The sequence below is a fragment of the Chrysoperla carnea genome, chromosome 1, assembly GCF_905475395.1.
Source record: "Chrysoperla carnea chromosome 1, inChrCarn1.1, whole genome shotgun sequence".
Classification (NCBI taxonomy): domain Eukaryota; kingdom Metazoa; phylum Arthropoda; class Insecta; order Neuroptera; family Chrysopidae; genus Chrysoperla; species Chrysoperla carnea.
In genome coordinates, this window is record NC_058337.1 from 78,047,175 (window position 1) to 78,058,776 (window position 11,602).

Sequence of the window (11,602 nt, forward strand, 5' to 3'; positions counted from 1 at the left end):
ATGTCGTTTCATCATGACCAAAACATTTATAATAATATTAATAAAAAATAAATCCGTAATATTTTTTTGGATAGTGTTTTAGAAAAAAATATTTCGATCAATGGTATGAGATAAAAATAATTTTTAAGGGTGGTATTGTTTTTATATCTAGGAAAAACATAACATTATTTTTAGGGGTGAATTAGAAATGGCGGAATATAGAGTGGACCCTTACAAGCTTAATTTCTTGATAAATGATTCTTAAGAGTCTTGATAAATGGAGCACTCTTTATTCGAAAACGTCTAGTAATTGGAACTTTTTTCGCCCGGGCACACTTTCCACACTGCTATCTTTCAATTTCACAAAAATTATGTTGTTTGTTTGTAAATATTTATGTTCATAAAATATTTGTGTATATTTACATGTAATCATAAAGCACAGCGTGCGTATCCCCACAATAGTTAAAATTGAAAATGTAATGTATTGTACGTTTGAAATGCAGGCTGTACTATATAAACATGACGTAAAATGGGTGTTTTCACTTCCCTTGTATCTCCGGGACCACTTGAGCGATAATGTTGGGGCTTCCGAATTTAATTAGAGGTTGTTTCAGGGAAGCCATATATATATCGAACATCACGTTTACGTCTTTTATAGTCTCCGTGAAATATCGCGTCAAGAATTGACCACGCGTTAAAAAATGTCATTCACCCACAAAGCTAAAGTGTTGATGATTTTCATTAAAATATATTAGAGAAAAATCATGCCCCAGAAAAATCTCCAAATTCCAAAACTTTGTAGAAAACGCAGGATAATTTAAAAAATTTCTATATTCTTTTGTAGCTCAAAAAAATTGAAAAAAATTTATTAATTGTTTAAAAGCTAGTTATGCCAAGTAAACTACAATTAGAGTTGCATAGTGTAATGGTCACGTTCAGCGGTTACTGGACGGTTAAATTATTTAAAGGCTTTAACACTTATATTAAGCGTTTATTTGAAACCACTAACTGGATTCATGCGCCAACAGTTGTATTGCTTTTTACTTTTTATTCGTTCAAGTTCAAATTTTCGATGATCCGGATAGTGAGAGTGTACAGGGCTCACCCTGTAAAAAAAGCACATATGCGAGGTTCAAAAAGTTCTTATATTAACGATTCTTATAAATGTATTTGTGTTCAAACGTACGAATAATGTCAATATTCGGCCAATATTTTGGTAACTTAAATTTTATTATTGTTCAATACTAAACTATTAAAGTTTGATAATAAAAAATAAGAATGTTTTTATTCTTATATACTATTATACACGAAAATATACACCATAAAAGAAATATTTACAGTTAAACCTATTTTTTGGTCTCAAAATATATCTTCAAGCAATCTGAGAACGAGAATCCAAGAAAAATAAAATGGATTCAATTACCCATAAATCAAAAGAGAAACAAAGGTTGAATCATCCAAAAAATGGAAAGAACGTGTCCCATGTTTGAAAGAATTTTAATTCACGGTATTCTATTGTGAATTCTCTACATTAACCTCTTGTTGTGATGAGAAAATTTCTATCTAATTATTTTAACTCAAATTGGCCGAAAAACAACTTTCTCATGGGAAGTTTTTTCTTTCATCTAATTCAAACGAACTTGCCTAGGATAAATTCAAATATTCGTAAAATTGTGTTTTAGTTTAGATAGGTAATTTTATCTTTCCATTCAATGCCTCGTATCGTTAATACCATAAAATGACACTGCTATATTAGGCTAGGTTAGGTTATATTGGCTGTCCACGAAGGACATACTTAGACTATAGAGCCCATTGTGATTCCACATATGTATTATGCCACCTTTTCCGCTGAAATTTTTCCTTCATGCATATACCATGCATAACACCAACCCATCACAACTATTAGACATACCGCGGGCGGAATTGGTTACGCCTTAACCAACTTAGCTACTAGAATTGACTACTGTTATATTACTTATATAGGAAATATTTTTAATATCATTTCTTATAATTCCCTAGAAATTACACGATGAACTAAAACCATGTGACATAAATTTTGCATAAAGATTTATATAACATGGTTTTAGTACATCGTGTAGCCAGCAAGCAAATTTTCATGGGGTATACTATTTACGCAGTATACAACAAAATATAAATGCTGCAGTAGCTCTGAAATTGTAGCTTGTTATTGTATTTTACTAAATCGGTTTTGCTGTGCAAACCAAAAAAATAAATATACGTAAAAGGTATATTATTAAAATGCGTAGTGAATAAGGACGGAAAATTTTTGTATAACGTATATTTTGATATTCGTCTCACACTTTAAGATGGCCACCACAAAGCTGTGATTTTTTATTAGTATTATTATTTTGTGCGTTCTTTTCATAACATTGGGGAAACATGATTTTTTCTGTTTTACGAAATTAAAGTCAGATTTCGTTATTACTTTTAAACATAATTTTTAGTTTCATGAATTCATGAGTTAATTATTAAATTCGACTTTTTTCGCATGAAATGTATATTTCTAGTGTATGATAGCCTTTCATAATTAAACAGGCACATAGCCCATAGAAAAGACTATTCTCTATGACTTTTGAAAAATATTCTCTATCTTGCTAATATTCGATTGACCCTGTATGGAAATTAACAGAGTAATTTATGCATTAAAACATTTTTAACCCCCGAACCAAAAAAAATTGGTGTTTTAAGCTTGACCACTATATGTGTGTCTATCTGTATGTCTGCCTGTCTGTGGCATCGTAGCGCCTAAACGAATGAACCGATTTTTATTTTTTTGGTTTTGTTTGGAAGGTAATTTAATGGAGAGTGTTTCAAGTGTGTTTTAAACCAACAACTTCCAAATCGGCTCAGTTTGAAAAATCCTTAAGGTAAAAGGCAACTTAATGGAGAGTGTTCTTAGATGCGAATTTAGGGTACCGAAATGCGAATTTAGGGTTCCGTACGTAATTTGACTTGGGTTTTTTAAATTTTGTAAATTTCACTTGACGGTGATAGTTGATAATGCAAATAAAACTGCCTTTTATCGTTATATAGTTACCAATTTTACTACTACTTTACTTTGTTACTGCATAATTTTCTTACTTTAATGGAAACACTTTTAAATAGCTTTACGTTAAAATAGTCCTTTTCAATATATTTCTAATTTCCAAGTGTTATACTTTAAATTACTATCCTAAATATTACTACTTTCAAAGATTTATACGTTTAAATATTTCTACTTTTACCTATTTATACTTTAAAATCATTTCATTTTGAAAAAATAACTTAATTCTGTCAATTTTGTTTATCGTTTGTTTCCATTGTAGATTTGAGTTTTGAGAAGTGTTCTTTGAAAGTCGAATCATTTCAAAGTATAAATCTTTAGAAGCAGAAATGTTGAAAGGTCTTTTGAAAGTAGTATTATTTTGAGAGTTTAATTAATAAGAGTCATCATTTATTTAGAAAGTTACAAATTTTGAATAGAACCATTTTGTAGCATATGCATCGGGAAATAAAAAGGAGAATTCTCTTCTAGTTTCAGGAAATATAATTTTCTAAGTATACTTGATGCTATTAAACAATAGATTTTTTGTAATTGAAAGAATATGTCCAAATGATAACTGCTCAAAATTTGCATCTAAATATTTTTAGATTGTTTTTACGTTTTTTATTTTTAGCATCATAATTCCTAATAGCCCAAAGGAACGGAAACGATATTAATCAAGTAACATGAATACACATACATAACATAAAAATTATTTTTAAGCGCCACAAACAAACACCCACATACACAGACTAAATATTTGGCCTATGTATGTAATTTAGTCTGTTTATTAAGAGAAACAAGTACATACCAGATGTGTGAATGTGTGTAATAATAAATAAATAATTTTGTGTTGGTTTTCTGACCTAAAATTATTATTCTCAAGAACACATACATAAGCCATAATTTACGCATTTGTTCAATTACAATATGATAGAAATATATCTCTGTACTTAATATTTGAATGAATAGAGTATTATATTGATATCTATAAAAATAAGTTGACATTTTTATGATTATTTAAAATTAATATACAAGTGACAAATAAAAAAAATCTATGGAGTGAACTTTTAAAAAGAATTATAGACTAAATAAGAATACCAGTCAACGTTTTATTGACAAAAATTGACGTTTATTGGAAAGTCCAATAGCTAACTATTTCATCATTTTTATTTATTTATTTATTCAACTTTTGGAAATTAATTAACTCGTATTGGAAATTTGTATGAAGCTGCCTTCTTTAAAAAACTACGTCGACAAGCATGACCTTCCCTCTCATAACAATTTTATATTAAAAATTTTTAATCAGACAAGTTTTGTGACTTAAATCACTTAATTATATTGCTTATTTTAGGGATTTTTTTAACCACAAGCCATTTTCGTATCTTTGTAACCGTGCATTATCGAAGCAAGGTTTACTTAAAAAAGTATTCTTAACTTGGTTGAATTAAGCCAAGCAAACTGAATTGAATTAACTTGGCCAGAGTCATCTAAAATCTATTTTGAATCATTTATATAAATTTAATGCTTCTTGAGTTATGGTCACATTTACAAAAGAGCAGATAGACATTATGATTTTTATGGCAGAATTTAAATTGAGGAATATATATAGAGTGGCAAAATCATGAAAATTTATTTTTCAATGGTGTATAACTTTTCCTCTTGAATCTAATCCACTTTTTTTCAGTTTATTTTTCAATTAATTCGATAAGTTTCTAACAAAGTAAAAATAAAAATATTAAAAAAAAAAGTAAAGTAATAATTTTATAGATAAAAAAAATGGTGGAACGCCAATAAATTATGCAAAATATAAAGTCTTGTAACGTGCTAGACATTAATATGCGCTCCCACCATTTTATGAAACTTTTGCAGGGCATTAGTGAATTCACTTCTGAAAAAAAGCCTCTGTAGAAAATATCGGGATAATTTTTTACAAAAAAACTTGTTTAATAGCAATCATAACAATCTTCTTTGAGGAAATTCAGAAGGAATATATTTTAAAATGTCACATGTATCAAAATAACTATTTCTCTTATGCTAGAGACAAAAATTATATATTAAACATTAAATTTTATGCATTCTATTAGCTTTATGAAATTTAATTTTCTAAGAATAATGAGTTAAATTGTGATAAACGATGTGTATAAAGCCACCTACAATTTACTCTATTTTCAAAATTCTCATACAATTAATTCAATTCATCAAATAATTATAATTATCTAATCACCTTCATATTTCGTTTTTAGTTTCTGATAAAATCAATTGAAGAAAACATCATAATTACACTACCTTCCACTCCTTCATAATGCAGTTAGTGACCCATAGTGAATAATGTCCCCATGAAGAAGAAAACGACGTATTAACAAATATTATCAATAAACATGTCAATATTCATAAAAAAAGAAAGATATTAACATTGATTTATTGGAAATTAGTTGATTATTTATTTATTTGTACTTAAAAATAAGTGAGTATATAATACAATGAGCTAAGCAGTAAAAATATGACTTTAAATCAACCCACACGCACTACTACACACATGAATCAATACCAATAAGTATTTACTACATATAATACATTCATACAAAAAATATTATTCAATTATGTGAGTGTTTTAATCACTTCACTGGAATTTCTTTGCTGTAAGGTAAAATACACACAAACACTATTTTATACTTGAAATGTAGGCTTTTGAAGTGAAGTCGTCAATTTATAACCTTAAACACTGTAAATTATAAATATATATACCAGGTACCAGGCGCCCTATAAGCTCAGTTGGTTAAGGCGTAACCAATTCCGTCCGCGGTATGTTTAGCGTAGCGGGTTAATTTAATTAATAGTTGTGATGGGCTGGTGTAGTGCACGGTATAGGCATGAAGGAGGTGCCCTCAGCCTCTGAAATTAGGGAAATGATAAATGAAATTATCAGCAGAAAGGGGATAAAACACAAATATGGTATCACAATGGGCTTTACCGCCTAAGTGTGTCTTTCGTGGAGTCAATATAACCTAACCTAACCTAACAGGTACCAGTACTTTCGAAAATTCTCTGAGCTCCCCAGAAATTAAGAAATATAATAGAATCTTCTATTCACTGCCTTCCGATTCTACTCAGTTTTTAGTTTTTACAAACTTCACACCTTTTAGTTTTTACAAATTTGAATTCAAAGAATACCTCTGATAATTATCAATTACGAGTATCAGTTGCTTTTAGCGAGCCCAGAATGTGAAGATTAAATTGATGGCCGTAAATATCTCTTCCGGAACTATAAAAATTTTATAAAGTTCCCTAAACACGACGTATATCGTCATTGGGAGTCATGTTCAACTGAAATAAGCGAGCTTGAATTTTCATTGCTTCGGATTGTTTATCATACCAAGGATGCTAGAAAATTTAACTTCTACCTCTTATGATAACCAATAGAATGGTGAAACGTTATTTCTCAGAATCTCCTGTCCATAACTAAAACTATGATTATACTTCAAGTGTAATAATATTTTTTGTAAACCTGTACATACTCAATATAGTTTATTGAGTTTTTATTTTTGACAATATTACATACATATAATACTGAATACATGTTTGTTTATCTTTTCTATTTACAAAATTGATAAATATATTATTAAATAAATGCACAGTAATGAAAATTATATATACTTAAAAATTACGCCTTCATTATTTAACGCATAGTTATAATGTATTTTACATATATGAAGTGGCTTATTAAAAATTTTAAAATACTTTTCAAAAACGGACTCGGGTGGTTTTAATGAGCCTTGCATGTACTGAGAGGATTACATTATAACTAACATTAAGGTTTCTTACATTATACATCATGTAGACTTAAAGACCTCCGACAATACTGCTTGTATAACATCGAGTCGAATTTTTTAGCTACTTAAATTAAAGTTTTAAAATTTTGTTCATTTTTGAACCGGACGATTTAAGATTCATATATACATTGGTGTTTTGGTCAAGTAATCATCTATTCTACGTTATTCGAAATCATAAAAGATATTTGTACCACATATTGTGGTTAAAATGACGTATATTATGGTCGCTACGTTCCGCAGTATAAGTTTTTGTTTTTAGAATAATAAAAATATACTAGGGTCTGTCTCCACGTTACAACTATATACTTTTTATAATAGCTCAATAAATTTTCAAATTTTTGGTTTTATTTACACAATTTCACCCTTTTATTTAATATCTTAAAAATTTACAGTAGTGTAACATGTTTCAGCCTGTACAACCATTTGATTTCTTCAAATATTATAATGGAATTCCACAAAATAAAGCTCTCTCTAATAAATTATATCTCTTTTTTTGGATTCGGTTAAAATGTTTGGACTCCGCAGTGAAACAATGTAATAGAATTGCGATACCTCGCGTCTAAAATCTTAGTTTTATATGAGCTTATTATTTATGAAACCAACCATTATCATGATGCTAACGGTACCCTATGTGTTGAAATTAGTTAAAGTGTTTGGGGCCCAAAGTCAAACAGCAAAAGTTGAAATGTTACCTTTTTTCTTGATTTCGTTACAATCGATAAATAATGTACATGAAAGTATATATTTTCGGAATTTTCATGAAATGGGCTTTCATTATATTTTTTTGTCTCCAAAATTTTAGAGTTTTTGGTCGCCGCATTCATAATTTTTTAACGTCAACTATCCTATATCTTCTGTACGATCAACATAATTTTAACGATACCATCATTGTTAAAATCAGTTCAGGCGTTTTAGGTCTCCAGTAGAACAACTTAAAGGTTAGCTACAGACTTATGATACACATAATCTCTGTAATGAAAATAGACAGATTCAATCGTTTAAATATAAACCAGTGTAGAGTATAAAAAAACAATTAAGGAAGATTTTTTATGGTATATGTATGTATTAAAACTGTTTTGAAACTAATTCAAAATTTTGGTATAGCCAAATAGTACTTTTCTCTGTTATTTCTATTAATTGTTTTCTAACCGGAGCTGAAACTCTTAGACCAAAGGTCAACTGCTAGTCGAATCAAACGGTTGATCTCAATGAATTAATCTATTTTGATTTTCATGGCACCTAATAAATAATCTATATTTGTCATAATTGCATATATTTATTTTCAAAATCATTCGATGAATAGTGGTTGAATAATGGATTCGGAAGTTTATTTAAAATGTTTACTAAATTTCAATGAAGACATTTTGCCCCAGAGGTTGCATTCTACATTTGGATAATTATATGATGTGAGCTTTTGTATCAATATCAACTTGTTTACTAGCTTGCTTTTAAGATCTATGATTTAGGCAGAATTTCATAGTGTTTATTTCTCAACCAATCTATATCAATAATAAAAAATCCATTACCAAAAATTTAATTTATACAAGTACAATCATTGCTTTTCCTTTTGAAATAGCACAAATACTTACACACTGTGGCTATAATTCATGTACGGGATAGTGCTGTACCTTGGAATCATTCATTCACACTTTTGAGACAAATTTCTGTAGTTTGCCATTGGAGTTATGTCATTGAAACGTTGTCTTGCATATTTTTATTATGAAACTAAACTTTTAAAGAATAACTTTTGATGATTTATGACGAAATAGTCTTGTATTTAAAATTGCAATTGCTAAGCGAACGCCTGACTCGAGGCTTGATCAACGCACAGCTGAATCAGCAAGTTACGTAACAATGTACTGAGAAAGCATTTTCGAAAATTCATCCCTCAAGAGGTAATGAATGCTAGAAGTTTGTATGGAATTTGGTCCATTTTGAAGTTAGAAATGTAAAAGTTGATAAATATTTATTTTACTTTTTTTAATAAAAATTCATTCTTTAAGAGGGTCAAATTGGGGATGAAAAAAGGGGAGAATTTGTTGGAAAATTCGTCTTTTTTGAAATAACTACTAAACTGATTTTAAAAGTTATTTCACCTGTAGAAAGTGCCAATATCAGCGAGTATCATAGGGCAAATTTCATTTCCAAATTTCTTTGTTTTTAAAGTAAAAATTGCCCAGAAAACAGTGGGTAACTGCTAGCATTTTATAAAAACCGAAGGATATTCCAAGACACAACACTATTCCCCATTTTTATAATGTTTGATAAAAATAATTTGTGTTGATTCCATTCATTCATTCATTTATTATTATTATTATTATTATTTTTAAGAACAGTAATAAAAATAATTATTGTCAAATGTTATTTTTATTGGTTTATAATATATTATGTTGAGTCAGTTAATTTTTTTATACATTAATGTTGTATTTATGTATTTATGTTTTGTTATGTATGATGTAATTCATTTTAATTGGATATTTCACGCATGTACTGTACTGTACTGTTACTGTAATGTAATGTAATTTTTATGTACAATATATTTTTTTTATGTACATATTTTATTTTTTAATGCTGTAATATATTTATTACAGGATGAGTACCTAGAATAGATCATAGAATAATAATATCGTAATTTATAATATCTGCTGACTCTATTTGTATTCAATATTTTATTTACTTTGATTAATTTATTTAAATTATACCAGATAAAGCTGACCGAGATGACGTAAAAGAACTGTGTGTGCGAACATTTTTGGTCACAAAGCCTTTGAAGGTTACGAATGGCGATATTTTAAGAGAAAGTGAAGAAAGCCTTCAGTTTTGTAAGAATTTTACTCTTAATATTCAGACGTAGTCGATATCGAACATCCAGATTCTTTTAAGAAAAAATGAAAAGAGAAGTGCAATCAACACGAAATCTTCAATAAGATTTATTCACTTATGAAGTTATAGCTAATATTTTTTACCATTATTATAAGTATGGAAAAAAGAGATTTCTTACACATCATCCAGGAATTGGCCTTGGTAAAAGACACCACCAATAGTTTCATGATATTCATGATTATTCTTATAAAAGAAGAATTTCATGATATTCATTCATATGTTTTAGTCATATTTTCCCCGAAAATATATACTTATGGACTGTATCGTAGGCCAACGGATAGTTTAGGAATTTGGAGGGTATTTTTGAGAGAAACAACATTATCAACGTTTCCTCATTGACTAGAGGGTCAAAATCGATACGTAGATAAACTTAGTTTCAAGTGTGATCGTAGGTGATAACATTCTTTCATTCCTTTTTTATACTGCAAAAATTTATTTTTTCGCGATTTTTAAGGCTTTGACCACCTTCACTGCCCCTCCAAATGAAGGTTTCATGGTTGAAAATTGGTATGCCATTTGAACTTGTCTACTTCCAACGCCTAACCCTTTTTATACCACAATATCATGTTTTTATGACATGACACATCTCCACTGCTCCTGCAAATTGAGTTCTAGAGAAAATTGCAATAGCAAATTGAAAATTGCTATATAGTTGAGCTAGTAGTAAGATGCATCTTTTGATAGTTGGAGAAGCAACTTCTAAGCTTCTCAATCACCTTTTTTAAACCTCAAAATCATACCTTTGCAGTTTTTGTTCTATGTTTTTAACAACAGACATAAAAATCGTAATTCAATAAAAATAATCTAACAGTAAGAAATATATGGAGGGGGGGTACATATGACTTTATTGATAGAGTCCTTCTAATGGAGGGTGTTTTTTTGAATAAATGGTTTTGCTGCTTACTATGAATGGTAATAAGTATGAAAAATATTACGCAGAATTGCTCCAGAAACTTAGCAGGAGATGTATTGATCGTTCGGAGATCCGTGAAGTATCAAGGCCTTTATTTTTCAATTATTGATTTTGTTTTTATTTTACTAGTTTTTCTTCATACATAAAATTTCAAGGAAGTTAAAAATAAGTTTGGTTTGTGTTGCAGTTTGCTTATACAAGAGGTTAATGAAATTTGTATAATAATTATAAATTAAGTATATCATCATATGTAAATAAATAAAAAGTACATCTGTTTATTAAAATTATAAATTTAAATATAATTTTATTTATTTTTTGTAGTACGTGATGAAATCGATATTAGATATTTGATACAAAATTATTATAGCACACGTGTTAAAGACTGAAAGTAGTATTTTATTTAAAAATACATGGATCAGGAGGTCATTTTGGCTAGTTTCGAATCATGCATCTAGGGATAAATATATGCATGTTTTAACGTAAGGACCATCAGTCGTAGTATGCTATAATTTTGGATTGAGGAGATTGCTGTACCGTAGAATGTTGAAATTTTGAATTTACGACCGTACAAAAAGTAAAAAGTGATCTTGTATCTCCATCAAATTTTCCAAAAAATAGAAGCTCTTTTCAACATGCATTTATGAAAATTTATAAATATATATTCTAATTAAGACATAATTTTAACACTATAATTCGTTGTCTATTGGTTTCAATACTCTTTCCATAAAAATATAATGTAATTAACATCAAGTGCAAGGTTTATAAGAAAGCACGTCCGTTTTCAAGATATTCGCTCCATGCATGATTTTTATTTCATTCGAATTACCGAAGTAACGGACGACACTCAAAATAGTTGTATGGATGGACGTATAAGTTCATGGATTATGTTTTACATTGAAAATTTAATACTATTGTCTCACAAATTTACATAAGTAATTATATTAAATATTT